Source organism: Theropithecus gelada, chromosome 18, assembly GCF_003255815.1.
Source record: "Theropithecus gelada isolate Dixy chromosome 18, Tgel_1.0, whole genome shotgun sequence".
NCBI lineage: Eukaryota > Metazoa > Chordata > Mammalia > Primates > Cercopithecidae > Theropithecus > Theropithecus gelada.
The window spans coordinates 61,917,251-61,923,250 of NC_037686.1; the positions used below are offsets into that span (position 1 = coordinate 61,917,251).

The following is a 6,000-nucleotide window of genomic DNA, read 5'->3' on the forward strand; positions in this document are numbered from 1 at the left end:
GAGTTAAGAAAGAAATAAGATTACACAGACAATGTGCACATGTTTGTGGTGGTAATAGTATGTTTTATGAGTGCTCTATAGTGTCAATACTTTAGCATGATCTTGTGTGCACATGCGTGTGCGTGTGTGTGTGTGTTTAAATATGGGCACAGTATCAATAAAGCTTGGGTGTTTTAAGATTTAAGCATCTATATCAACAAGTATGATACATATTATTATATATTATATATTTTTTCAGCACTCTTTAGTGTTCAAAAGAATCTAGGTACTTCATTTTGTTTTGTTAGGTCAACTCAATAACGGTTTATAGAATATTTTAGAAGTTCTTGGAAGATAGATATCTCGGTGTAATATCTTAACAGCACACATTTACAACTGTGGGGGTGATTGCAGCTGCAGTTACAAACAACAAATTTGTTTTTGTTTTTGTTTTTAAATAAACACAGTCTCGAATGTCACTATGATTGTGGAACTGTCACCCACAGTAGCATTCTTTCACATGGTTTTCCAGTCACTGTCTCTGCTCCTGTTGGACAACTATTCAGGCAAAAACCATAGTTCCCTGGTTAAAAAGACTGTTTCTATATAACACGAAACAGTTGGAAATAAAAGAAATAAACAGCTGAATTATTTTTCCATGGAGTAATTTAAAAATCAAACATACTCCACATTTTGAGAATTTGTTTTTAGTAAAAACAATTCCAATCAAGCAAACTGGATTTTCTTCTCTAATAACATTATATGGAAACAGAATCAATCATTCCACAAATGAGGCTCACACACTGTCCTCTGTGCTTGCTAGTGGCTCTTGGCAGGCGTTTCATCCTTGCTATGTCTCTTTTTATGAAGATATATATGTACTTTCTAATGATATTCATGCGTGGTGCGGCTGGATGGTGGACGAGTAAAGTTGGAAGGGGAATATAGTAGGAAGGTTCAAGAATGTGATTTTAAGTTTTTTATTTTATTTTAGCCATTATTTTGTGAATAATTTTAACATGCTAGTATTTGTTGTAGGGGGTGGGGTGGTGGTGATGATGGTGAAAAAATCTTTATTTTTTGTCAATACAGGCTTTAAGATGTCATTTGAGACTAAACTATTGGTAAGGAAATAATTTCTTCTAGGGTTCGTGGACTAATGAAGTGCTAGTCCCTACAGATCTGATTCACAATGTAATTGTGCAATTTAAATAATGAGCTGCGGTCTTAAGGAGGATAACATTATTTGTTCCTCCATATAGGATTATATTTCCCACATCATCAGAGTCAGGCTTGGTCATGTGATATTTGCTTTGACTGTGCCTTATGTGAAGGAACTGTGCATGCCAGCACCTTCAGAAGCTTTGAGAGGGAACACAGGACTCTGGCGTGTTTCTTTTTTAAAAAAAATACGTATTTTCTGTCATGTCGCACGTCCTGAGGCCACCACGTCGTGGCATGATTCTCTCAGCGATTCTGAAATTAAGAGAGCATAAAACTAAGCCTTTGCTGACCCAAAATGGAATCTATACGAGTAGAAAGTCATGTTTATTGTCAGAAGCCACTGAGATTTGGAGTTGTTTGTTGCTACAAACAAAACAAAACAAAGCAAAAACTTAGTTGATGCTGACTGGTATGGTCATTACAATAATTTTAAAAAAACAAATATTAAAATAGATGACATTGCTCCAATACAAGAACAACCTCTAATGAAAACAATATGCAGATTTTTCAAAGAACTGAGAATAGAACTACTATTTTAACCGGCAATCCTACTCCTGGATATTTACCTAAAGGAAAAAAAAAATCATTATATCAAAAAAGATACCTGCACCTGTATGTTTATTATAGCACTATTCCCAATAGCAGCCATAGAGAATCAACCTCAATGGATTGTGCCCATCAATGGAGGAGTGGATTAAAAATGTGATCTATTTACACAGTGGAGTACTATTCACCTACAAACACGAATGAAACCATGTCTTTTGCAACAACATAGATGAAGCTGGAGTTCATTTTTTTTTTTAACAGAAAGCGCTCAGACACAGAAAGACAAACACCACATATTCTGACTTACCAGATGGAGATAAATAATGTGTACACATGGAGATAGAGAGCGGAATGACAGACAGTGGCGACTCGGAAAGGTGGGGAGGAAAGAGAGTAAATGATAAGAAATTACTTGAAGGGTAAAATGTCCATTATTCCGGTGATGGATACACTGAAAGTCCTGACTTCACCACTGTGCAATACACCCATGTAACAACATTACACTTGCACCCCGTATATTTATACAGATAAAAAAAAGAAATACCTTTGTAAAATAAAAAGTAGGTGGTGAGAAAATTAAGTCTGGAATGATGGAATCTAACATTCAATACATTAGTTTCCTGTAATACACTGGAAAGCCAGTAATTTGCAGAATGACCTTGTGATTTTTAGGTGAAAAGATATGAACTAATATTCCTTTTTTGATATTGGTGCATTTGGCAAATGCTTAAAAAAAGGTGAACTCAGAAAAGAATTATCAAGTTTTCAAAGAGGTATATAAGGTAATATAGAAATTTAAGTAGTTCTGTGACTTCCTAATTGTAAGAGTTGTAAGACCACCTGATTTCCATCCAAAAGGTAAAATATATAAATTAGGATGGTTTTGAACAATAAATGTCTACTAAAATTGAACTTTGTGGCAAGGACCAAATCATCAAACCTAATGCTAAAGCTCTGAATCTATTTGTTTCCTGTAAATTATTTATGCTGAACAAAAATAGTGTAGGGAGAAGAGAATAAGATTGTGACTCTACCAGAACATTTTATAATTCAAGGTAACTGTAAGTACCTGAAAGATACAGAAATGTTTCTAAAAAGATTACTGGTGTGAATATTGACCTATGAAATTTACTGGAATCAAGTAGGGAAAGAAAAAGATTACTAAGTCATTAATGAATATTATACTGGTGAGTGAGCTTCTAGTTTGGGCTAAAATAGACTCATTTCTCAAGATTAACATAATCCTTTGTTCCTCCAAACTTCCATGAGAATGAAGCCAGCTGAGCATGCTCTCAACTCCCTGAGAGAGAATATTCTCCAATGGCAAGTTCAGATATGACCACAGTATCTAATAACACTAGCAGGACCTTCTAGAGAGTAGAGCTAAGGAACATAGAAACTATAGACCTGGCAGCTATTTTCAGGGAGCAGAACCCAGGCCAAATACGGGAATATGTTCCATGGTCAGTGTAGGTGCCCTTGCAACATCTACCAAGTAGATTCCATGAATGTTTTCTATTTCCACTTTTTATATGGAACCTTTTATAGAAATTTTTCTGTCCTAGTTTCACAATAGTATATTGGGCAAGCATGTGTGTGTGTTGGGGGAGTGGTGCGGGGCAGTACTTGCTTTATTTAGTACATAGATCTCTAGAGCAAGAACAGGCATATATACTGAGATTCGATGTGGAGATAATCATGAGGGTTTTTTTTTTTTGTTTTTTTTTTTTGGTTTTTTTTTTTGGTGTATTCTACATTTATTTGAAGGAAAAAAATAGTCTGCTGTATCTTCCTATAAGTAATTACATTTTTAAAATATTTGTCGGCATTCCGGAGAACTATAGTGTCATTGAACTTTGAGGCTAATGCCATGTTTGGAACCTTGCTTGGGTACCTTGATGAGGGGGTAAAAAGATTTCAAGTGAAGAAGGGAGAAACACAGTTTGTGACCAAGTGAGTGGCCTACATTATACTGTATGTGAATGAGAGTGTGTGTATGTGTGTATGTGTGAGAGAGAGAGAGGGAGAAAAAATATTTGCTGTTCTTTGCTGTGGGAGGAATATATTTCCCGAGCATGAATGGAGGCATGGTCCAATAACTTGTCTGGCAAATGGAATGCGTGCTGCTTTCCAACAGAATCTTTAGGAATCATAGTATCATAGGGAAAAGTAATTGGGAATATTTCACATCTGAAGTCTAGAAATAGGTGTATTGAAATATATATTTAACACACAACACCTTATAATTTTCTGTACCTCTAATCGAATCAATTGATTACCATAGTAGACCCAAAGCACCGTTAACTCACATGCATATTATAATGTATATTATTTGATTGCAGTTGTAATTTAACCAGTTTTTCTCTGATTAAAGGTCATCACTGTTTCGGTGAGTTAGGAAAAAATCTTAATCATGAAACTAAAATTTTACTTTAAATAACTATCAGCATCTCCTCAATTTGATTTCTCATTGAAAAGAAAATTATATTAGTTTTATTGCTGAACTTTTCAATTTAATAGTAGCAAATTCTTCAACTTGCAATTAGTGTTTAACTGGAACCGTCAAATAGGAAGTTTTCAACTTCCACAGGTCAACATAGTTTAAGTAAATGAAAGTAAGTTAGTTGTCCTCTGTACTGTAGAGAGAATAGAATAGTACGTACTTTGGCCCATAGGAGAAAATCTGGGGTCTAATTAAATAAATGAACAAAGAATGTCCTCTGGGTTCTTCCATGTTGTCACAAATGGCAGAATTTCCTTCTTTTTAAAGCTAAATAATATTTCTCTGTGTGTATGTGTGTGTGTATCTCCTAACTTATCCATTTCTATGTGTGTATGTGTATCTCACAACATATCCATTTCTGTGTGTGAGTGAATCTCACAATTTATCCATTTATCCAACCGTGGACGCTTAGCTTGTTTTCACATCTTAGCCATTGTGAACATGTTGCAATGAACATGGAGTACAGGTATCTCTTTCAGATATTGATTTCATTTCACATACACATGTATATATACACAATGTGTATAGACATATACACATATATACATGCACCTGTATGCATAGTGTGTATACAGATGTATACATGCTATCTCCAGACAAGAAATTGCAGAATCATATGGTAGATCTATTTTTTAATTTTAATGTTTTTGGGAACCCTCATACTATTCTCCATAACGGATATATCAATTTAGATGCTCACCAATAGTACAAAAGGGTTTTCTTTTCTCTACATCCTCACCAACACTTGTTATTTATTTATTTATTCATTTTGATAATAGCCATCTTGAAAAGTGTGACTTTTTGATAATGGCCATATTGATAAGTGTGAGGTCATGTATCATTGTGGTTACAGTTTGAATTTCTCTGATGATTAGTGATGTTGAGCACCTTTTCAAATACCTCTTGACTATTTGTTTATATTAGTTAGATGTCTATTCACATATTCTGCCCATTTTTTAAACAAGTTATTTTTGGGTATTTTTGCTATTGAGTTGTATGAATTTTAAAATAAATTTTAATATGAACCCTTTGTAAGTCATATGGCTTGAAAAAATTTTATTTGTATCTTTAGTTTGCCTTTTCATTTTTTTTTTTCTGCATAGAAGCTTTTTAGTTTGATGTAGTTCCAATTCGTTTATTTTTTATTTTGATCCTTGTGCTTTGGATATCATGTTCAAAAATGTATTACCAAGAATAATGTCAAGAAGACTTTTCCCTAGGTTTACTTCTAGGAGTTTACAATTTCAGATCTCATTTCTAAGTCTAATCCATTCTGAGGTTAGTTTTGTTATGGTGCAATATATGGATATCCAGCTTTCTCAATACTACTTATTGAAGGAACTGTCCTTTCCTCATTGCGTATTTTTGGTGCTCTTGTCAAAAATTGGATGACCATATATTAATGGGTTTATTTCTGGGTTCTCTATTCCATTCATACATGTGTTTGTTTTTATGCCAATACCATATTGTTTTGTTTACTATCAATTTTTAATAAGAAATCAGGAAGTTTGATGCCTCTAGATTTGTTCTTTTTAAGACTACTTTGAGATCTTTTATGATTCCAAATATATTTTGAGCATTTTTTTTCTATTTCTGTCAAAAATATCATTGGGGGGGGGCGGAGCAAGATGGCCGAATAGGAGCAGCTCCAGTCTTCAACTCCCAGCGCCAGCGACACAGAAGACCGGTGATTTCGGCATTTTCAACTGAGGTACTGGGTTCATCTCACTGGGGAGTGCCGGACGATC

General features: G+C 34.4%; 1 protein-coding gene across 3 annotated transcripts in view; it reads left to right on the forward strand.

The window, feature by feature from the left end:
* The window catches only part of CCDC102B (coiled-coil domain containing 102B), a 342,881-nt gene that overhangs the window by 295,461 nt on the left and 41,420 nt on the right, over positions 1-6,000 (forward strand). The gene's annotated exons all lie outside the window — the stretch shown is intronic.